Source organism: Rutidosis leptorrhynchoides, chromosome 6, assembly GCF_046630445.1.
Source record: "Rutidosis leptorrhynchoides isolate AG116_Rl617_1_P2 chromosome 6, CSIRO_AGI_Rlap_v1, whole genome shotgun sequence".
NCBI classification, from domain to species: Eukaryota; Viridiplantae; Streptophyta; class Magnoliopsida; order Asterales; family Asteraceae; genus Rutidosis; species Rutidosis leptorrhynchoides.
The window spans coordinates 332,740,187-332,764,522 of NC_092338.1; positions in this window are offsets into that span (position 1 = coordinate 332,740,187).

The following is a 24,336-nucleotide window of genomic DNA, read 5'->3' on the forward strand; positions in this document are numbered from 1 at the left end:
CAGCTGTCCTCGTTAGTAACCTACAACTAGTTGTCCACAGTTAGATGTACAGAAATAAATCGATAAATATTATCTTGAATCAATCCACGACCCAGTGTATACGTATCTCAGTATTGATCACAACTCAAACTATATATATTTTGGAATCAACCTCAACCCTGTATAGCTAACTCCAACATTCACATATAGAGTGTCTATGGTTGTTCCGAAATATATATAGATGTGTCGACATGATAGGTCGAAACATTGTATACGTGTCTATGGTATCTCAAGATTACATAATATATAATACAAGTTGATTAAGTTATGGTTGGAATAGATTTGTTACCAATTTTCACGTAGCTAAAATGAGAAAAATTATCCAATCTTGTTTTACCCATAACTTCTTCATTTTAAATCCGTTTTGAGTGAATCAAATTGCTATGGTTTCATATTGAACTCTATTTTATGAATCTAAACAAAAAAAGTATAGGTTTCTAGTCGGAAAAATAAGTTACAAGTCGTTTTTGTAAAGGTAGTCATTTCAGTCGAAAGAACGACGTCTAGATGACCATTTTAGAAAACATACTTCCACTTTGAGTTTAACCATAATTTTTGGATATAGTTTCATGTTCATAATAAAAATCATTTTCTCAGAATAACAACTTTTAAATCAAAGTTTATCATAGTTTTTAATTAACTAACCCAAAACAGCCCGCGGTGTTACTACGACGGCGTAAATCCGGTTTTACGGTGTTTTTCGTGTTTCCAGGTTTTAAATCATTAAGTTAGCATATCATATAGATATAGAACATGTGTTTAGTTGATTTTAAAAGTCAAGTTAGAAGGATTAACTTTTGTTTGCGAACAAGTTTAGAATTAACTAAACTATGTTCTAGTGATTACAAGTTTAAACCTTCGAATAAGATAGCTTTATATGTATGAATCGAATGATGTTATGAACATCATTACTACCTTAAGTTCCTTGGATGAACCTACTGGAAAAGAGAAAAATGGATCTAGCTTCAATGGATCCTTGGATGGCTCAAAGTTCTTGAAGCAAAATCATGATACGAAAACAAGTTCAAGTAAGATCATCACTTGAAATAAGATTGTTATAGTTATAGAAATTGAACCAAAGTTTGAATATGATTATTACCTTGTATTAGAATGATAACCTACTGTAAGAAACAAAGATTTCTTGAGGTTGGATGATCACCTTACAAGATTGGAAGTGAGCTAGCAAACTTGAAAGTATTCTTGATTTTATGAAACTAGAACTTTTGGAATTTATGAAGAACACTTAGAACTTGAAGATAGAACTTGAGAGAGTTCAATTAGATGAAGAAAATTGAAGAATGAAAGTGTTTGTAGGTGTTTTTGGTCGTTGGTGTATGGATTAGATATAAAGGATATGTAATTTTGTTTTCATGTAAATAAGTCATGAATGATTACTCATATTTTTGTAATCTTATGAGATATTTCATGCTAGTTGCCAAATGATGGTTCCCACATGTGTTAGGTGACTCACATGGGCTGCTAAGAGCTGATCATTGGAGTGTATATACCAATAGTACATACATCTAAAAGCTGTGTATTGTACGAGTACGAATACGGGTGCATACGAGTAGAATTGTTGATGAAACTGAACGAGAATGTAATTGTAAGCATTTTTGTTAAGTAGAAGTATTTTGATAAGTGTATTGAAGTCTTTCAAAAGTGTATAAATACATATTAAAACACTACATGTATATACATTTTAACTGAGTCGTTAAGTCATCGTTAGTCGTTACATGTAAGTGTTGTTTTGAAACCTTTAGGTTAACGATCTTGTTAAATGTTGTTAACCCAATGTTTATAATATCAAAAGAGATTTTAAATTATTATATTATCATGATATTATGATGTACGAATATCTCTTAATATGATATATATACATTAAATGTCGTTACAACGATAAACGTTACATATATGTCTCGTTTCAAAATCATTAAGTTAGTAGTCTTGTTTTTACATATGTAGTTCATTGTTAATATAATTAATGATATGTTTACTTATCATAATATCATGTTAACTATATATATAACCATATATATGTCATCATATAGTTTTTTTACAAGTTTTAACGTTCGTGAATCACCGGTCAACTTGGGTGGTCAATTGTCTATATGAAACCTATTTCAATTAATCAAGTCTTAACAAGTTTGATTGCTTAACATGTTGGAAACATTTAATCATGTAAATATCAATCTCAATTAATATATATAAACATGGAAAAGTTCGGGTCACTACAGTACCTACCCGTTAAATAAATTTTGTCCCGAAATTTTAAGCTGTTGAAGGTGTTGACGAATCTTCTGGAAATAGATGCGGGTATTTCTTCTTCATCTGATCTTCACGCTCCCAGGTGAACTCGGGTCCTCTACGAGCATTCCATCGAACCTTAACAATTGGTATCTTGTTTTGCTTAAGTCTTTTAACCTCACGATCCATTATTTCGACGGGTTCTTCGATGAATTGAAGTTTTTCGTTGATTTGGATTTCATCTAACGGAATAGTGAGATCTTCTTTAGCAAAACATTTCTTCAAATTTGAGACGTGGAAAGTGTTATGTACAGCCGCGAGTTGTTGAGGTAACTCAAGTCTGTAAGCTACTGGTCCGACACGATCAATAATCTTGAATGGTCCAATATACCTTGGATTTAATTTCCCTCGTTTACCAAATCGAACAACGCCTTTCCAAGGTGCAACTTTAAGCATGACCATCTCTCCAATTTCAAATTCTATATCTTTTCTTTTAATGTCAGCGTAGCTCTTTTGTCGACTTTGGGCGGTTTTCAACCGTTGTTGAATTTGGATGATCTTCTCGGTAGTTTCTTGTATAATCTCCGGACCCGTAATCTGTCTATCCCCCACCTCACTCCAACAAATCGGAGACCTGCACTTTCTACCATAAAGTGCTTCAAACGGCGCCATCTCAATGCTTGAATGGTAGCTGTTGTTGTAGGAAAATTCTGCTAACGGTAGATGTCGATCCCAACTGTTTCCGAAATCAATAACACATGCTCGTAGCATGTCTTCAAGCGTTTGTATCGTCCTTTCGCTCTGCCCATCAGTTTGTGGATGATAGGCAGTACTCATGTCTAGACGAGTTCCTAATGCTTGCTGTAATGTCTGCCAGAATCTTGAAATAAATCTGCCATCCCTATCAGAGATAATAGAGATTGGTATTCCATGTCTGGAGACGACTTCCTTCAAATACAGTCGTGCTAACTTCTCCATCTTGTCATCTTCTCTTATTGGTAGGAAGTGTGCTGATTTGGTGAGACGATCAACTATTACCCAAATAGTATCAAAACCACTTGCAGTCCTTGGCAATTTAGTGATGAAATCCATGGTAATGTTTTCCCATTTCCATTCCGGGATTTCGGGTTGTTGAAGTAGACCTGATGGTTTCTGATGCTCAGCTTTGACCTTAGAACACGTCAAACATTCTCCTACGTATTTAGCAACATCGGCTTTCATACCCGGCCACCAAAAATGTTTCTTGAGATCCTTGTACATCTTCCCCGTTCCAGGATGTATTGAGTATCTGGTTTTATGAGCTTCTCTAAGTACCATTTCTCTCATATCTCCAAATTTTGGTACCCAAATCCTTTCAGCGCTATACCGGGTTCCGTCTTCCCGAATATTAAGATGCTTCTCCGATCCTTTGGGTATTTCATCCTTTAAATTTCCCTCTTTTAAAACTCCTTGTTGCGCCTCCTTTATTTGAGTAGTAATGTTATTATGAATCATTATATTCATAGATTTTACTCGAATGGGTTCTCTGTCCTTCCTGCTCAAGGCATCGGCTACCACATTTGCCTTCCCCGGGTGGTAACGAATCTCAAAATCGTAATCATTCAATAATTCAATCCACCTACGCTGCCTCATATTCAGTTGTTTCTGATTAAATATGTGTTGAAGACTTTTGTGGTCGGTATATATAATACTTTTGACCCCATATAAGTAGTGCCTCCAAGTCTTTAATGCAAAAACAACCGCGCCTAATTCCAAATCATGCGTCGTATAATTTTGTTCGTGAATCTTCAATTGTCTAGACGCATAAGCAATCACCTTCGTTCGTTGCATTAATACACAACCGAGACCTTGCTTTGATGCGTCACAATAAATCACAAAATCATCATTCCCTTCAGGCAATGACAATATAGGTGCCGTAGTTAGCTTTTTCTTCAATAACTGAAACGCTTTCTCTTGTTCATCATTCCATTCAAATTTCTTCCCTTTATGCGTTAATGCAGTCAAGGGTTTTGCTATTCTGGAAAAGTCTTGGATGAACCTTCTGTAGTAACCAGCTAGTCCTAAAAACTGGCGTATGTGTTTCGGAGTTTTCAGGGTTTCCCACTTTTCAACAGTTTCTATCTTTGCCGGATCCACCTTAATACCTTCTTTGTTCACTATGTGACCGAGGAATTGAACTTCTTCCAACCAAAATGCACACTTTGAAAACTTAGCGTACAATTCTTCCTTCCTCAATACTTCTAACACCTTTCTCAAATGTTCACCGTGTTCTTGGTCATTCTTTGAGTAAATAAGTATGTCATCAATGAAAACAATGACAAACTTGTCAAGGTATGGTCCACACACTCGGTTCATAAGGTCCATGAACACAGCTGGTGCATTAGTTAAACCAAACGGCATGACCATAAACTCGTAATGACCGTAACGTGTTCTGAAAGCAGTCTTTGGAATATCATCTTCTTTCACCCGCATTTGATGATACCCGGAACGTAAGTCAATCTTTGAATAAACAGACGAGCCTTGTAGTTGATCAAATAAGTCGTCGATTCTCGGTAGTGGGTAGCGGTTCTTGATGGTAAGTTTGTTCAACTCTCGGTAGTCGATACACAACCTGAATGTACCATCTTTCTTCTTGACAAACAAAACAGGAGCTCCCCACGGTGATGTGCTTGGTCGAATGAAACCACGCTCTAAAAGTTCTTGTAATTGGCTTTGCAGTTCTTTCATCTCGCTGGGTGCGAGTCTGTAAGGAGCACGAGCTATTGGTGCAGCTCCTGGTACAAGATCTATTTGAAATTCAACGGATCGATGTGGGGGTAATCCCGGTAATTCTTTCGGAAATACATCGGGAAATTCTTTTGCAATGGGAACATCATTGATGCTCTTTTCTTCAGTTTGTACTTTCTCGACGTGTGCTAGAATAGCATAGCAACCTTTTCTTATTAGTTTTTGTGCCTTCAAATTACTAATAAGATGTAGCTTCGTGTTGCCCTTTTCTCCGTACACCATTAAGGGTTTTCCTTTTTCTCGTATAATGCGAATTGCATTTTTGTAACAAACGATCTCCGCTTTCACTTCTTTCAACCAGTCCATACCGATTATCACATCAAAACTCCCTAACTCTACTGGTATCAAATCAATCTTAAATGTTTCGCTAACCAGTTTAATTTCTCGATTCCGACATATATTATCTGCTGAAATTAATTTACCATTTGCTAATTCGAGTAAAAATTTACTATCCAAAGGCGTCAATGGACAACTTAATTTAGCACAAAAATCTCTACTCATATAGCTTCTATCCGCACCCGAATCAAATAAAACGTAAGCAGATTTATTGTCAATAAGAAACGTACCCGTAACAAGCTCCGGGTCTTCCTGTGCCTCTACCGCATTAATATTGAAAACTCTTCCACGGCCTTGTCCATTCGTGTTCTCCTGGTTCGGGCAATTTCTAATAATGTGGCCTGGTTTTCCACATTTATAACAAACTACATTGGCATAACTTGCTCCGACACTACTTGCTCCGCCATTACTCGTTCCGACACCATTTGTTCCTTTCGTTCTATTAACCCCTGGTCCGTAGACCTCACACTTCGCCGCGCTATGACCATTTCTTTTACACTTGTTGCAAAATTTGGTGCAGAACCCCGAGTGATTCTTTTCACACCTTTGGCATAGTTGCTTCTGATTTTTGTTGTTGTTGCGGTTATTATTGTTGTTGGGATGATTGTTGTAGTTGCTGTTGTTGTTGTTGTTGTTGTTGTTGTTGTTGGGCCGTTTGTTGTAGTTGCGATTGATGTTGCGATTGTTGGGATAATTATTGCGATTATTGTTGTAATTGCTGTTGTTGTTGTATTGGTGATTCTTATCACCGTTTTCCTCCCACTTTCTTTTGACTTGCTTCACATTGGCCTCTTCAGCAGTCTGTTCTTTAATTCTTTCTTCAATCTGGTTCACTAGTTTGTGAGCCATTCTACATGCCTGTTGTATGGAGGCGGGCTCGTGTGAACTTATATCTTCTTGGATTCTTTCCGGTAATCCTTTCACAAACGCGTCGATCTTCTCTTCCTCATCTTCGAATGCTCCCGGACACAATAGGCACAATTCTGTGAATCGTCTTTCGTACGTGGTAATATCAAATCCTTGGGTTCGTAACCCTCTAAGTTCTGTCTTGAGCTTATTGACCTCGGTTCTGGGACGGTACTTCTCGTTCATCAAGTGCTTGAATGCTGACCACGGTAGTGCGTACGCATCATCTTGTCCCACTTGCTCTAGATAGGTATTCCACCATGTTAACGCAGAACCTGTGAAGGTATGCGTAGCGTACTTCACTTTGTCCTCTTCAGTACACTTACTTATGGCAAACACCGATTCAACCTTCTCGGTCCACCGTTTCAATCCGATCGGTCCTTCGGTTCCATCAAATTCCAAAGGTTTGCAGGCAGTGAATTCTTTGTAGGTGCATCCTACACGATTTCCTGTACTGCTAGATCCAAGGTTATTGTTGGTATGTAGCGCAGCCTGTACTGCAGCTATGTTTGAAGCTAGAAAAGTACGGAATTCCTCTTCATTCATATTCACGGTGTGTCGAGTAGTCGGTGCCATTTCCTTCAAAATAGTTAAATGGAACAAGTTAATCATACAGAATATTAAGAGTAGTTAATAGTATTTCGTAGCATAATATGAACTCATTTATAAAAGCTTTTTCTTCATATTAGCGTTTTATAAGTTTAAATTCGGGTAGTACCTACCCGTTAAGTTCATACTTAGTAGCTAATATACAATTCAACTACTACAATTCTATATGAAAAACTGATTATAATAATATTTCGCGTTCAAACTTTTATACAATATTTTACAAACTTACAATACCGCTTATTTTACATAAAGCATGAAATATAGCACACAATAACTTTGATACAAGATAGTTGTGAAGATAATTCTAGCTAATACACAAGTCGTTCAGCAAAGGCAATAAAGACACGTAATTCATACGTCCAGAAACAAGTCATGCATTCTGGTTTTACTAGGACTACTTCCCATCCTTGGTCTTGTGCAACATAACCGTTATGGCCGTTGATAAGACAGCGTGTTGTAACGTCGTCAAAGGGACGAGGGTTACGTAATGTCCAACAGTCCCGTAACAATCTAAAAACCTCATTTCTTACCCCAATTACCGACTCCGTCACTTGTGGAAACGTTTTGTTTAATAGTTGTAGCCCGATGTTCTTGTTCTCACTTTGGTGAGAAGCGAACATTACTAATCCGTAAGCATAACATGCTTCTTTATGTTGCATGTTAGCCGCTTTTTCTAAATCACGAAGTCCAATATTCGGATATATTGAGTCAAAATAATTTCTTAACCCGTTGCGTAAAATAGCATTTGGGTTCCCCGCAATATATGCGTCAAAGTAAACACATCGTAACTTATGGGTTTCCCAATGTGATATCCCCCATCTTTCAAACGAAAGTCTCTTATAAACCAAGACATTCTTGGAATGTTCTTCGAATGTCTTACAAACTGATCTCGCCTTAAATAGTTGTGCCGAAGAATTCTGGCCGACTCTAGACAAGATTTCATCAATCATGTCTCCGGGTAGGTCTCTTAAAATATTGGGTTGTCTATCCATTTTGTGTTTTTAAACTGTAAAATAGACAAGAGTTAGATTCATAAAAAAAAATACTTATTAATACAAGCAATTTTTACATATATCATAAAGCATAAGAACACTATATTCCATATATTACACCACACGAATACAACTATCTTATTCCGACTCACTCGTTTCTTCTTCTTCGGTTTTGGTTCGTTTTGCCAAGTTTCTAGGGATATATGATGTTCCCCTAATACGAGCTGTCGTTGTCCACATTGGTTTAGAAAAACCTGGTGGTTTAGAGGTTCCCGGGTCATTGTTACAACTTAAGGACTTCGGGGGTTGACGATACATATAAAGTTCATCGGGGTTGGAATTAGATTTCTCTATTTTTATGCCCTTTCCCTTATTATTTTCTTTTGCCTTTTTAAATTCAGTTGGGGTAATTTCTATAACATCATCGGAATTCTCGTCGGAATCCGATTCATCGGAGAATTGGTAATCCTCCCAATATTTTGCTTCCTTGGCGGAAACACCATTGACCATAATTAACTTTGGTCGGTTGGTTGAGGATTTTCTTTTACTTAACCGTTTTATTATTTCCCCCACCGGTTCTATTTCTTCATCCGGTTCTGATTCTTCTTCCGGTTCCGATTCTTCTTCCGGTTCCGACTCTTCTTCCGGTTCCTCTTCGGGAACTTGTGAATCAGTCCACAAATCATTCCAATTTACATTTGACTCTTCATTATTATTAGGTGAGTCAATGGGACTTGTTCTAGAGGTAGACATCTATCACATAATATCAAACACGTTAAGAGATTAATATATCACATAATATTCATATGTTAAAAATATATAGTTTCCAACAAAAATGTTAAGCAATCATTTTTAAAGAAAACACGGTCGAAGTCCAGACTCACTAATGCATCCTAACAAACTCGATAAGACACACTAATGCAAATTTTCTGGTTCTCTAAGACCAACGCTCGGATACCAACTGAAATGTCCCGTTCTTATTGATTAAAAACGTTCCATATTAATTGATTTCGTTGCGAGGTTTTGACCTCTATATGAGACGTTTTTCAAAGACTGCATTCATTTTTAAACAAACCATAACCTTTATTTCATCAATAAAGGTTTAAAAAGCTTTACGTAGATTATCAAATAATGATAATCTAAAATATCCTGTTTACACACGACCATTACATAATGGTTTACAATACAAATATGTTACAACAAAATAAGTTTCTTGAATGCAGTTTTTACACAATATCATACAAGCATGGACTCCAAATCTTGTCCTTATTTAAGTATGCGATAGCGGAAGCTCTTAATAATCACCTGAGAATAAACATGCTTAAAACGTCAACAAAAATGTTGGTGAGTTATAGGTTTAACCTATATATATCAAATCGTAACAATAGACCACAAGATTTCATATTTCAATACACATCCCATACATAGAGATAAAAATCATTCATATGGTGAACACCTGGTAACCGACAATAACAAGATGCATATATAAGAATATCCCCATCATTCCGGGACACCCTTCGGATATGATATAAATTTCGAAGTACTAAAGCATCCGGTACTTTGGATGGGGTTTGTTAGGCCCAATAGATCTATCTTTAGGATTCGCGTCAATTAGGGTGTCTGTTCCCTAATTCTTAGATTACCAGACTTAATAAAAAGGGGCATATTCGATTTCGATAATTCAACCATAGAATGTAGTTTCACGTACTTGTGTCTATTTTGTAAATCATTTATAAAACCTGCATGTATTCTCATCCCAAAAATATTAGATTTTAAAAGTGGGACTATAACTCACTTTCACAGATTTTTTACTTCGTCGGGAAGTAAGACTTGGCCACTGGTTGATTCACGAACCTATAACAATATATACATATATATCAAAGTATGTTCAAAATATATTTACAACACTTTTAATATATTTTGATGTTTTAAGTTTATTAAGTCAGCTGTCCTCGTTAGTAACCTACAACTAGTTGTCCACAGTTAGATGTACAGAAATAAATCGATAAATATTATCTTGAATCAATCCACGACCCAGTGTATACGTATCTCAGTATTGATCACAACTCAAACTATATATATTTTGGAATCAACCTCAACCCTGTATAGCTAACTCCAACATTCACATATAGAGTGTCTATGGTTGTTCCGAAATATATATAGATGTGTCGACATGATAGGTCGAAACATTGTATACGTGTCTATGGTATCTCAAGATTACATAATATATAATACAAGTTGATTAAGTTATGGTTGGAATAGATTTGTTACCAATTTTCACGTAGCTAAAATGAGAAAAATTATCCAATCTTGTTTTACCCATAACTTCTTCATTTTAAATCCGTTTTGAGTGAATCAAATTGCTATGGTTTCATATTGAACTCTATTTTATGAATCTAAACAAAAAAAGTATAGGTTTCTAGTCGGAAAAATAAGTTACAAGTCGTTTTTGTAAAGGTAGTCATTTCAGTCGAAAGAACGACGTCTAGATGACCATTTTAGAAAACATACTTCCACTTTGAGTTTAACCATAATTTTTGGATATAGTTTCATGTTCATAATAAAAATCATTTTCTCAGAATAACAACTTTTAAATCAAAGTTTATCATAGTTTTTAATTAACTAACCCAAAACAGCCCGCGGTGTTACTACGACGGCGTAAATCCGGTTTTACGGTGTTTTTCGTGTTTCCAGGTTTTAAATCATTAAGTTAGCATATCATATAGATATAGAACATGTGTTTAGTTGATTTTAAAAGTCAAGTTAGAAGGATTAACTTTTGTTTGCGAACAAGTTTAGAATTAACTAAACTATGTTCTAGTGATTACAAGTTTAAACCTTCGAATAAGATAGCTTTATATGTATGAATCGAATGATGTTATGAACATCATTACTACCTTAAGTTCCTTGGATGAACCTACTGGAAAAGAGAAAAATGGATCTAGCTTCAATGGATCCTTGGATGGCTCAAAGTTCTTGAAGCAAAATCATGATACGAAAACAAGTTCAAGTAAGATCATCACTTGAAATAAGATTGTTATAGTTATAGAAATTGAACCAAAGTTTGAATATGATTATTACCTTGTATTAGAATGATAACCTACTGTAAGAAACAAAGATTTCTTGAGGTTGGATGATCACCTTACAAGATTGGAAGTGAGCTAGCAAACTTGAAAGTATTCTTGATTTTATGAAACTAGAACTTTTGGAATTTATGAAGAACACTTAGAACTTGAAGATAGAACTTGAGAGAGTTCAATTAGATGAAGAAAATTGAAGAATGAAAGTGTTTGTAGGTGTTTTTGGTCGTTGGTGTATGGATTAGATATAAAGGATATGTAATTTTGTTTTCATGTAAATAAGTCATGAATGATTACTCATATTTTTGTAATCTTATGAGATATTTCATGCTAGTTGCCAAATGATGGTTCCCACATGTGTTAGGTGACTCACATGGGCTGCTAAGAGCTGATCATTGGAGTGTATATACCAATAGTACATACATCTAAAAGCTGTGTATTGTACGAGTACGAATACGGGTGCATACGAGTAGAATTGTTGATGAAACTGAACGAGAATGTAATTGTAAGCATTTTTGTTAAGTAGAAGTATTTTGATAAGTGTATTGAAGTCTTTCAAAAGTGTATAAATACATATTAAAACACTACATGTATATACATTTTAACTGAGTCGTTAAGTCATCGTTAGTCGTTACATGTAAGTGTTGTTTTGAAACCTTTAGGTTAACGATCTTGTTAAATGTTGTTAACCCAATGTTTATAATATCAAAAGAGATTTTAAATTATTATATTATCATGATATTATGATGTACGAATATCTCTTAATATGATATATATACATTAAATGTCGTTACAACGATAAACGTTACATATATGTCTCGTTTCAAAATCATTAAGTTAGTAGTCTTGTTTTTACATATGTAGTTCATTGTTAATATAATTAATGATATGTTTACTTATCATAATATCATGTTAACTATATATATAACCATATATATGTCATCATATAGTTTTTTTACAAGTTTTAACGTTCGTGAATCACCGGTCAACTTGGGTGGTCAATTGTCTATATGAAACCTATTTCAATTAATCAAGTCTTAACAAGTTTGATTGCTTAACATGTTGGAAACATTTAATCATGTAAATATCAATCTCAATTAATATATATAAACATGGAAAAGTTCGGGTCACTACAGAGATCCTCCGTGCTCGGGTAACTGAGCTCGAGGACCAGATGTCCCACGTAATGGACATCCTTTACCCACTGTCACCATAGGGCATTGTAGTAGATTTCATTATGTAATCTCATTGTTGTTCCATGTTTTACTCATGTATTGTACGAACTTATGCGGATGTATGCAACTTATTATTAATGAATGGAACTTAGTATTGTTTACTTTTTGTACGGTGTTCTAATTACGTTACTGTATGGTGTTTCTATGGTATCTGTATCTAGTGCATTGCTTAGTTAACATGTGTTGCGTTGGTTTCATGTTGGTTGCTATATACTATATTATTATTTATTAAATGCTGGATTTTGACTTAAGTCAAAATTTCTGTTTAAAAGGGCAATGGCAAACGGATGAGCAGCACCCATAGCAGCCCAAATCGAGGAAATGATTGCTGAAAGAGTAGCTACAGCTATTGCGGAAATCAACCCCCCAGCTCCACCGGTTAACCAGCCTGTTCGTAACGGGTGCACATACAAAGAGTTTCAAAGCTGCAAGCCCCACAACTTTAGCGGTACTGAGGGGCCAGTTGGTCTGACTAGGTGGTTTGAGAAATTAGAAGTTGTGTTCCGTGTAAGTAACTGCTCAGAGGCGAACAAAACCAAGTATGCTTCATGTACGCTATCAGACGACGCCCTAACCTGGTGGAACACACTGGCTCAAGCTAAGGGTATTGATGAGGCTTATGCCACTCCGTGGGAAGAATTTAAGGGAGCCCTGATCGAAGAGTACTGCCCCAGAGCAGAGATACAGAAAATGGAGGCTGAGTTGGGAGTTGAAGGTTGTGGGAAACGATCTTGATGGTTACAACCGTAGGTATCTGGAATTAGCGCTGATGTGTCCCACGATGGTTACCCCTGAATTTAAGAGAATGGAGCGATACTTGTGGGGACTTCCCAAGTCCATTCAATGAAATGTCACCTCTTCTAATCCACCCAACGTCCCGGAAGCTATGCGCATGGCGCAAATCCTTATGAACCAAATTATCAGCAAGGAATCGGAAAAGGCAAAATCCAAATCGGGAGCCAGTGGTGAGAAGCGTAAGTGGGACAACAACAAGGGGAGAGTCTATGATCAAACCCCTACTAAGAGGCATAACGACGGAAGGAACCCCAACCCGAAAACCAGCTCGAACCCCAACTACAAGGGTAGTCTACCGCAGTGCAAGAGGTGCTACAAGCACCATACTGGGTACTGTAATGTGGTCTGTGAAAAGTGCAAAAGGACCGGGCATATTGGCAAGGACTGCAAGATTCTCATCCCAGCTGTGAGGACCAACCCCAATGGACCAAGAAAGTGTTATGAGTGTGGACAACAGGGCCACTTCAGGAATGAGTGTCCCAACAAGCGAAAGGACGGCGGACCACCGTGTGAAAGAGCTTTCAATGTAAACGCAAGGGATGCCCATGAGAACCCCGACTTGGTTACAGGTATATTCACTATCAACAATCTATTAGCTTCTGTCCTATTTGATACTGGTGCCGATAGGAGCTATGTTTGTAGACACTTTTGCTCTAAGATAGATTGGTTGTTAGTGCCTTTAGAGGAGAGAATGCTAGTTGAGGTAGCCAATGGGAAACTTGAGAAAGTTGACCAATGTAACGACCCGTCAAAATCGCTATTGACGCAGCACGTTAGTCATTGATTCCACAGTGAGGTTTTGACCTCTATATGATACGTTTTGATAAAATATTGCATTCATTAAAATAAGTGACTTTCTAAACATAGAAAGTTATAAACATGTGGGCGAGTGCTTAGGTATAAGCAAAACCCCAAAATACATAAGTCTTTAATTTACAGGTTGACTTCACAGTCCAATTATTTATTACACAACGCAGTTTTATTTTGAATGCAATAAACTTTGTACAAAGCATGAGAGACTCCATGCAGGCAACAAGCACATCACAGCGGAAGCATTCTAAGGACCTGAGAATAAAACATGCTAAAAAGTCAACACGAATGTTGGTGAGTTATAGGTTTAATTGCTCGAGTCATAAACATGTATAAAGATAGACCACAAGATTTCATCAAAAGTTTATCAATAGATTCTACGTAACAGAGCACCCTGGTAACTAAACTTAACGCTATAGTGATAATTACCCCATTCGTTTTAATACACGCAAACCAACGTGTCTTAAAATCAAATAACATACGTCCGTTAAAAGGCTAGCGCTCTAGCTCGGACGGGGATGTCAAGCCCTATGGATCCATATACAATTATTCGCGCCCACCAGTCCATATCCTATGTACTGGCAGCTACTAGTTACCAAAGCTAAGGGATTTCCGGTTTAACTCAGTGTAGAATTTAGTATGTACTTGTGTCTTATCGCGTTTAAAATAAATTGCATGTATTCTCAGCCCAAAAATATTTAAAGTATTTAAAAAGGGATCTATAACTCACAGTTCAATATTGAGACTCAATATTGTAGGCAAATTGCGTAGACGTAATGATGGTAGATGACTGTATGGTTGGCCTTGGATTCAAGAACAATACCCCGAATAATACCCCGAACAATACCCAATATTTCCTTAGCTTAAAGCGATTTGAAACCCGAATTAAAAATACCCTCGTATATACCTTATTATTATTTAAATTATAAATTATAAATTATAATTATCATTTACTCTTACAGAAGAATAAAAGAAGTGAATGTGTGATGAATCGTGCAGAAAACTGGCGTATTTATATTACTTTTCGATTTACTGTAGCTCATGCGATCGCATGAGTTTTCAGTGTTTTTGCCATGCGATCGCATGGCCGCCTTATCCGTTTTTGTTTGCTAGTTCGCCGACATCAAATAGTGTTTACTGTAGCAAATAGTGTTTTCACTGTAGCACTGTAGAAAAATACGATTTCACTGTAGCAAATAGTGTTTTACTGTAGCAAATTGTGTTTTACTGTAGCAAAGTAATTTTTACTGTAGCAAATAGGGTTTTACTGTAGGAAAGTCGTTTTTACTTGTACATATATATATACATACATATAATTGTTCATGAATCGTCGAGAGTAATCAAAGGTAATTGTATATATGAAACAGTTCTAAAATTTTGAGACTCAATCTAACAGACTTTGTTTAGCGTGTTAAAATAATAAATCGTATAGAGAATTGGTTTAAATAAGTCAAAAATTTTCAGGTCATCACAGTACCTCCCCCTTAAAGAAAATTTCGTCCCGAAATTTTGAGTAGTACCTGTTTCATGAGCGATATCAGTGAACAAGTGTGGATACTTTTGCTTCATTTGATCTTCACGTTCCCAAGTAAACTCGGGTCCTCGTCTTGCGTTCCAACGAACTCTAACTATCGGTATTTTGCTTTGTTTTAATTGTTTGACCTCACGGTCCATGATTTCAACAGGTTCTTCGATAAAATGGAGTTTATCATTGATTCGTATTTCGTCAAGAGGAATTATGACATCCTCTTCAGCTAAACATTTCTTCAAATTTGACACGTGAAATGTGTTGTGAACACTACTAAGTTCTTGCGGTAGCTTTAATCGATAAGCAACTGTTCCAATTCTTTCGGTGATTTCAAAGGGTCCTACATACCTAGGACTTAGCTTTCCTCGTTTACCGAATCGTACAACGCCTTTCCAGGGTGACACTTTCAACATGACTTTGTCGCCTACTTGAAATTCTAGCGGTTTTCTTCTTACATCAGCATAACTCTTTTGGCGACTCATGGCCGTTTTCAATCGCTGTTGTATTTGAATGATCTTTTCGGTGGTTTCGTGAATAATTTCTGGTCCAGTAAGTTGTCTTTCTCCTACTTCACTCCAACATATAGGAGATCTGCACTTTCTACCGTAAAGTGCTTCAAATGGCGCTGCGTTGATGCTCGTATGATAGCTGTTATTGTATGAAAATTCTGCCAACGGTAAGTGTCGATACCAACTGGTTCCAAAGTCAATCACGCATGCCCGTAACATGTCTTCCAATGTTTGTATTGTTCTTTCACTTTGACCATCTGTCTGTGGGTGATAAGCGGTGCTCATATCTAATCGAGTTCCCAATGCTTTTTGTAATGACTGCCAGAAACGTGATGTGAATTGGGTGTCGCGATCAGATATGATAGAGATGGGTACACCATGCCTGGAAACTACTTCCTTCAAATATAGGCGTGCTAATTTCTCCATACTGTCTGTCTCCTTTATTGGTAGAAAGTGAGCGGATTTAGTTAGACAATCAACTATCACCCAAATAGTATCATGACTACTTGCAGTCCTTGGCAATTTTGTAATGAAATCCATGGTTATTCTTTCCCATTTCCACTGAGGAATTTCTGGTTGTTGCAGTAATCCTGAAGGCTTTTGGTGCTCAGCTTTGACCTTTGCACACGTCAAACATTTGCTTACATAAGTAGCAATTTCTGTCTTCATATTAGGCCACCAATAAAACTTCTTGAGATCGTGGTACATTTTCCCGTTTCTTGGGTGAATTGAGTACCTCGTTTTGTGTGCTTCATCTAGTACTAGTTGCCTTAGATTACCATGTTTTGGTACCCATATCCTATCAGCAAAATACAGGGTTCCATCGGCTTTTACTTCAAGCTGTTTTTCTAACCCTCTGCTTATTTCGCCTTTTTCATTTTATTCTTTTAAAGCCTCTAACTGTGCTGCTTGAATTTGCTTTGTGAGATCAGTACGAATTGTAATATTCAAAGCTCGGACCCTAAGAGGTTTTACTCTTTCTTTTCGACTTAGGGCATCAGCTACAACATTAGCCTTTCCGGGGTGGTAACGGATTTCACAATCGTAATCGTTTAACAACTCTACCCAGCGTCGTTGCCTCATATTGAGTTGTTTTTGATCAAAAATATGCTGAAGACTCTTATGGTCAGTGTACACTGTACACTTGGTGCCATATAGATAGTGTCTCCATATTTTGAGTGCAAAAACTACAGCTCCAAGTACCAAATCGTGTGTTGTATAGTTCTTTTCATGAATTTTTAGTTGTCGTGAGGCATATGCGATAACTTTTGTGCGTTGCATTAATACACATCCTAAACCTTGGCGCGAAGCGTCACAATAGATCACAAAATCATCATTTCCTTCTGGTAATGACAAAATGGGTGCAGACGTTAACTTCTTCTTTAATAACTGGAATGAGGATTCCTGTTCCGTGGACCAATCATACTTCTTTCCCTTTTGAGTCAATGAAGTTAAAGGTTTGGCGATTCTAGAGAAATCTTGAATGAATCTTCGGTAGTAACCAGCAAGACCTAAGAATTGGCGGATTTGTGTTGGAGTCTTCGGTGTTTCCCATTTACTAATGGCTTCGATCTTGGCAGGGTCAACTTTAATTCCATGTTTACTGACAACATGGCCCAAAAATTGTACTTCTTGTAACCAGAAATCACACTTCGAAAATTTTGCGTACAATTCTTCTTTCTTGAGTATCTCCAGTACCAGTCTTAAGTGTTGCTCATGTTCTTCCTTGTTCTTCGAGTAAATCAATATGTCGTCGATAAAAACAATGACAAATTTGTCTAAATACGGTCTACAGATGCGATTCATTAGATCCATGAATACTGCTGGAGCATTAGTTAATCCAAAAGGCATGACTAGAAACTCATAGTGACCGTAACGGGTTCTGAACGCGGTTTTAGGAACATCTTCTTCCTTCACTCTCAGCTGATGATATCCGGAGCGTAGATCAATCTTGGAATAAACACTTGATCCTTGTAATTGATCAAACAAATCATCAATCCTCGGTAATGGGTACCGATTCTTGATCGTTAATTTGTTTAATTCTCGGTAATCTATGCACATTCTCATAGATCCATCCTTCTTCTTGACGAACAGAATAGGAGCACCCCAAGGTGAAAAACTAGGACGAATAAATCCACGGTCCGATAATTCTTGCAACTGGTCTTGTAATTCTTGCATTTCTGAAGGTGCAAGTCTATATGGAGATCGGGCTACAGGTGCAGCTCCTGGTATGAGATCAATCTGGAATTCTACACATCTGTGTGGAGGTAGCCCCGGTAATTCTTCTGGAAATACTCCGGGATATTCTCTTACAACCGGCATGTCATTAATGCTTCTTTCTTCAGTATCGATCTTCTTTACATGTGCCAGAATAGCATAACAACCTTTTCTTATAAGTTTCTGGGCCTTCATACAGCTGATAAAGTTCAGCTTTGAGTTGCTCTTCTCCCCATAAATCATTAATGACGTTTCATCCTTACGAGGGATGTGAATTGCTTTCTCAGCGCAAACAACTTCCGCTCTTGTTTTGGACATCCAGTCCATGCCAACGATTACGTCAAAACTTCCTAATTCTACGGGTATCAAATCGATTTTGAAGGTTTTACCAGCGAGATTCATTTCGCAACCATGGCAAATTTTATCGGCTTTTATCAGTTTACCATTAGCTAATTCAATAGTATATTTATCGTCTAGAGGTAATGATGCACATTTTAGTTTAAAACTAAAGTCTTTACACATATAACTTCTATCAGCACCCGTATCAAACATAATAGAAGCTAGTTGATTATTAACGGTAAACGTACCTGTGACAAGATTAGGATCCTCACGTGCTTTACTGGTACTAACATTAAATGCCCTTCCACGTGCGGGTTCTTTGTTCTTCTCCTTATCAGGGCATTGATTTATAAAGTGACCAGACTTCCCGCATCCAAAACATTTCTTGACATCGGTCAGTTTTGTCTTTACTTCAAAAACGGTGGCATACCAATCTTTCGCCACATGTCCTTTCTTGTTGCACTTATCACAGACCACTTGGCAATAACCTGCATGATGTGTGTAACATCTTTTGCAGAACGGATGGGGTCCCTTATAGTTTGGACTTGCAGTCTCCCCATCTTGTTTACCTTTAAAAGTTTCTTGTTTCTTCAGGTGAGTACTTTTGCCCTTATAGTCTTCCCATTTCCTCTTTCCTTCAGTTGTCTTGACTTCGGTAATTGGTGCCTTAATCGAACTCTCCGTAATCTGGTCCATGAGTTCGTGTGCCATTGTCATGGCTTCCTGCATCGTATTTGGTTTGGACGATGTAACATTTCCTTTGATATTGATCGATAAACTGTCAATATACATTTCTATCTTTCGTTTCTCGTTTGGCACCAATTCGGGACACAACAAGGCTAGTTCCATGAAACGCTTTTCATAGTTATTGAGATTCGCGCCGATAACCTTCAGATTACGTAACTCAGATTCCATTTTTCTGATCTCGTTTCGAGGACAGTACTCCTCGATTAGCATCTTTTTCAGTTCTTCCCAAGAGATATCATATGCCGTATCTATTCCTTCTGCTTTAGCATAATTGTTCCACCAAGTAAGTGCACCATCTTGCAACGTGCACGAAGCATACTTTGACTTGTCTCCGTTCACACAATTACTAATTTTGAAAACGGACTCCATCTTTTCAAACCATCGTGTTAGACCGACTGGTCCCTCGGTTCCACTAAACGTCTGTGGTTTGCATCCTTGAAAAGTTTTGTATGAGCATCCGTTTCGTGAGTTTATGTTTACGGCTGCTGCTTTGGCTGCTGCTTCGGTTGTTGCTTTTGCTGCCTCGGCTGCAGTAATTCTTTCATTCACACGTTTCTCGACTAGTTGTTCAAACTCAGCATCCGACATTTGAGACATGTTTCTTCAATAAACACAACAAATATAATTTAATCATATAGAATATTATAGGTAAAATGAGTTGTCAATAGTTAATCGTAGCATATTAATAATATGAATCGATTATTATAAAAGCCTTTTCTTCTTATTAGCATTTTATAATTATTTCTAGGGTATTACCTACCCGTTAAGTTCATACATAATAGCTAGTACAAGGAATTAACTACTAAAATCCTAATAATATTCCACTATGAAAAATTATAGTGAGTTACTACATTATTATGTAATAATAATAATAAGAAGTAGTAATAATACAAATAATCATTCCATGCATTTATTATTAATAAACCAAAATAGTACAATACCATACAATACTGATATTTTACATATGCTTATTTTACATAACAAGATAGAGTAGCACACATAAGCAATAGGATAGCGCATGAAAGATTTATGGTTGCGAGGTCGTTTATTCAGAACTATCAGAAACTTCTTCCCATTTGGTTCTCTCTGCCAATTGTTTGTGTGCACATGGTCCGACAGACATTCTGGCAGTGTATTTTATTTTTGGTTGGGGTTTTGAGGTACCCGTTGCCTCAGTGGGTTTAATATAATAAGGGTGGTTACGGATCGAATGGTCCTGTTCTTTTTTAATAATTAAGGACATTTTATTATTGTGGTTGTTTTTATTATCTATAGCAAGTTGGAATTTCTCCTTAGTGATCTCTTTTATTTCATTAGCGAAATCCTCCTCCTTACTGATCTCGTATGATGATGAACTGTCTGAGTCATGTGTAGGAGAATATGATGACGAACTGCAAGAATATGTACCGGTGGTCATGAACCGAAATCTGCCAGTCGTAATCGGCACAACCCGCCCGTCGGCGGTATATCTGGACCAATGTCCATATTTGTTTAGAAATGGACGATCCTCGTTTACTCCAGGGATCATGGGTCCATGCCAACGATACTGTGGCTCCGGAAAACTAGAGTTGGGTGGAGCTGGAACCTCCTCTGGGTTTACTGGGAGTTGAGATTCCCTGGCTAACACAATTTCTTCTTTAATAGGTATTGGAACGCCCTTTTCAGTTGTGGATAGAATAGATTCAGTGTCCGATTCCGAGTCGTACAAAATGATAGGATTAGAAGAAGTCATCTATCACATAATTGAAACAACAATTACGTTAGCATATAAATATATCACATATAATGTTTTTTGACCAAATAATAAGCAAAAATTAGTAAAAACAGATATGGTCATAGTCCAGACTCACTAATGCATCATAACAATTACCAGTTAAACACACTAATGTAATTTCTGGTTCCCTATGACCTCAAGCTCGGATACCAACTGTAACGACCCGTTGATGTGGTAGCGGAGTGGTATAAAATAGTTATTAATTTTAGCAGGAAATACTATTAAATACGATACAATTTTACACAAGATATTTATTTATTTAGAGAATGGATATACTTAAACCTTGCTACAACACTTATAGGCAGTGAACTTAATCGTACAGTAGTGTAGTTTTTAGTAAGTCCGGTTCGTTCCACAGGGAATCTTTTTAAACAAAGCTTAACGCTATATTAGTTTACTTTTATAAAAATACAAATATATATATATATAAGTAAAATTATTATTATAAAGGGGGGTTTTTTACCGTTTAATGACCGGTTTATCGATTTTAAAACTTTAGTCGCAGTTAAAACCAAATGTAAAATATTAAAAATAAATACAAGACTTAAATTAAAGCATGAAGTAAATAACGATAATGAAATTGCGAATAATAAAAGTGCGATAAAATAAACTTGCGATAATTAAAAAGTACGATAATTAAAAGTGCGATTAAATACAATAACAATAAAAATGCGATAATTAGAAGTGCAATTAAATATAAAATAAAGGAAATTAAATATGAAATAAAAGAATTATGCTTATTTAAACTTCCGTAATCATGATGTTTGACGTGTTGATTTTAATTTTATGCCCATGGGTTAATTGTCCTTTGTCCTGGATTATTTAATATGTCCATACGGATTTGTCCATAATAGTCCATCAGTCATAAATATAAAGAGCGAAAGCCTTCGTCAAATTATTCTTATTCCCGAAGTCAAATATTCCAACTAATTGGGGATTCGAATTGTAACAAGGTTTTAATACTTTGTTTAATGAATACACCAGGTTATCGACTGCGTGTAAACCAAGGTTTTACTACTTTGTTAACAATTACACCAATTACCCTTGAATGTAATTCACCCCTGTTTCAACAAGTTTATTAACTATTAATCCAGTTCCGTATCCGGTAAAATGAATAATTATTGGTATTTATAGATATCCCGCCCACCGTACCCAGTCAAGCGTATGTGGTTATATATAAATACGTCAAATTATAAGTTTATATATTAAATTAACAAGGTATTGTTTAGTTAATATAAAACCCATTAATAGTCCATAGTCTAATTTCCACAAGTGTCGTTCTTTTGTCCAAACCCCAATTATGGTACAAAGCCCAATTACCCAATTTTAGTAATTAGCCCAACATCATGATTACTTCGGATTAAATAAGCATAATAATAACTTAGCTACGAGACATTAATATAAAAAGGTTGAACATAACTTACAATGATTAAAAATAGCGTAGCGTTACACGGACAGAATTTCGACTTACACCCTTACAACATTCGCTAACATACCCTTATTATTAGAATTATAATTAAAATTAAAATTAAAATTAAAATATAGATATAAATTTTTACGTAGTATTATAAGAGAAGAAGAAAAAGATATTGATTTGCGATCAGAATTCGGTTGCTTTTATAGGGATTTTCGACTTTAGGGGCTCCGCGACTCGCGGTATTTTTGCCTTCAAACTCCGCGAGTCGCGGAGTTTGAAATTACAGCTCATATCAGTTTGGAGTCTTTCTTGCCGACGGTTTTTATTATTTATTATAATATATAAATAATTATAAGAATTATTTAAATATTATATTATATTTAAGTGCATAGTTGACTTGTAATTTTTAGTCCGTTGCGTCGAGCGTTGAGAGTCGACTCTGGTCCCAGTTCCGGATTTTCGAACGTCCTTGCGTACAATTTAATATCTTGTACTTTGCGTTTTGAATCTTGTACTCTTGTAATTTCGAGACGTTTCTTATCAATAATTGGAACCTCTTTGATTGTCTTTTGTACTTTTGAGCTTTTTGGTCGTTTGCGTCTTCAATTCGTCGAATCTGTCTTTTGTCTTCACCTTTTATTATTTAAACGAATATCACTTGTAAATAGAACAATTGCAACTAAAAGCTTGTCTTTCTTGAGGAATAATGCTATGAATTATATGTTCGTTTTTAGCATTATCAAATATTCCCACACTTGAGCGTTGCTTGTCCTCAAGCAATATCGTCTTGAAATACAAGAATCACTTCTTTATTCTTCACACTTTGTACATCAGTGATTTTCTATACGGCGGTATAAACAATGGTAGTAACGATATGGTTTACAGTCCCACATGACTATAAAAATTTAGATCCATTAAGGAAATTGGATCTTTATGAAAACATTTGATCTTTTGAAAATTAAATCTAGTTTTTACCCTAGATAAGTTTTCCGGGATAACCCTTTACCGGTGTTTGCAAAATATTTTTGTGGGTTTGGTGGGTTTCAGTTTTGAAAATTTTAGCTCAAAACTTATGGTTTTGTGTCACCCACTTGCTAACCTTGTATTTGAATAGCAACACGTCCAGTTCACTTGTCCCGTATATTACCTTTCGGTAAACTACCGTCCGGTTGTAAAGGAAAGCGTTGAACAAGCAACTGTTAAGGCAATGTCCCCTGACATGCTTTTAATTATGGTCTATAACGTGTCGGACGCAATTACTATCCTTGGTAGGAGCAATAGTAAAGCTCACCCTTATAATTTTTTGGTATGGCACAAGGTCCTGTCTTTGACCACTATGCAACCACCGTTCTTACGATTGACACCCGATTTAGTTCAGGTGACCTAATGAATTCCAGGTGAATTCCTAGGATTTTACGTTCAATGGTAATGAACGCATTGAAAATAGGGTTTTCAGAAAACAAATCGGTTGGTAATTTTGATCAAAATATTTTCTCGTTCAAGCTCGAGTTTAGATATCATTGAATTCCATGAGTTTGTAATTCTCAATCTTTAAGGTCAATCTCAAGGATTGAGTGATATCAGTCTTAAAAGCTGATTTTTAATTTTTAAGGAGATTATCCTTTCTGGGGATCTGATTCATTAGTCTTATCCAGCTAATTTGCATGGTGCCCCCCATTGTACAAGATAAATCCTTCTCATGGTTAGGATAAATCTGACCACTTGGCGACCCTGTTTAATGCTGAGGTCCGTGGATTTCCTGCTGATTTTAGTGATGACTTTTCTAGATTTTTCGTCAACCTACAGCTGGTCTGGACGACAACTTCATGACCTAAATCAAGAAGCGCGTGTCTTTTTCGGAAGACTTTACTTCCTTTTAATGATGGAATTGATTCATCGTGTAGATCCATCTTTTCTTTTCTTTCATCGGGTAAAACAGTTTAGTTTAGTCCAAAGCAAAAGTATTTTCAGT